The sequence below is a fragment of the Myotis brandtii genome, unplaced genomic scaffold, assembly GCF_000412655.1.
Source record: "Myotis brandtii unplaced genomic scaffold, ASM41265v1 scaffold315, whole genome shotgun sequence".
Taxonomy (NCBI): Eukaryota; Metazoa; Chordata; class Mammalia; order Chiroptera; family Vespertilionidae; genus Myotis; species Myotis brandtii.
In genome coordinates this window covers 2,075,240-2,076,456 of record NW_005362075.1, presented here as the reverse complement: position 1 = coordinate 2,076,456, position 1,217 = coordinate 2,075,240, and positions in this window count along the sequence as shown.

The following is a 1,217-nucleotide window of genomic DNA, read 5'->3' as shown; positions in this document are numbered from 1 at the left end:
CCAGTATGCCTGGGGTCCAAACCAATCCCACCACTTTCTGGCCATGTAAACTTGAACAAATTATTCAACTTCTCTGTCTTAATTTCCTCATCTGTAAAATGGAAAGAGTATCTAATGACAGGCTGGAGTGGGGAACCAAAACCCTGCTCCCTTCCTCAACAATGAGACAAGGTGCAATTTACACTCTGGAGCTCCCAGCGAATAACCTGAATCCCATGCTCACCTGAAACCCCATCCTTGTGTAGCACCTTCTCTTTCCTGATTCTGCTCCCCTCTCTCCCTTACCAGTTTTTCCTCCAAGCATTCTCTTTATATATATACTAGAAGCCCAGCGCGTGAAATTGCGCAGCCCCGCCCACCCATGCATGCCTCGCAAGTGCTCACAGCCCCGCCCACCTGTGCTGGTCTTTGGTCATTACAGCCTTAGGGCCATGGGCCTTTTATAATATAGATTTTTTTTATTGATTTCAGAGAGGAAGGGAGAGGCAGAGAGAGATAGGAACATCACTGATGAATGAGAACCATTGATTGGCTGCCTCCTGCACGCCCCCTACTGGGGATTGAGCCTGCAACCCAGGCATGTGCCTTTGACCAGAATCAAACCCGGGACCTTTCAGTCCCAAGGCTGACATTCTATCCACTGAGCCAAACCAGCTAGGGCCAAGCATCCTATCTAATAATAGAGAAACATGGTAATTAAACGTAACTTCGCTACCCTTCCCATTGGCTAATCAGCTAGATATGCAAATTAACTGCCAACCAAGATGGCGGCCGGCAGCCAGGAAGCTGAAGCGAACATGAGGCTTGCTTCCTCCAGTGATGGAGGAAGCCAAGGTTCCCTGCCTGCTGCGGCCCAGCTCTGAGCTCAGGATGCAACAATGTTGCAATTATAGAAGCTAAACAAGCTCCAGATACCTGCTTTCAGTCGCCAGTAGGCTCAGAGCTTAGAGCGCCAGTGATGGCAACAATGTTTTAATTATAGAAGCTAAACAAACCCAGATACCTGCTTTCAGCCAGCTACAGCCTCAGAGCTGGAGCCGGCTCTCAGCTCCAGTGACAGCTGGAAGGTAAATAAATCCCAGAATAAAAAAGAAAAAGAAAAAAAGGAGAGGTTGAGAGCTTTAGTCACCCGCCAGCCTGAAAATGGCCCTCAGCCCCTCACCCAGACTGGCCAGGCACCCCAGTGGGGACCCCCACCCTGAAGGGGGTGTGACCAG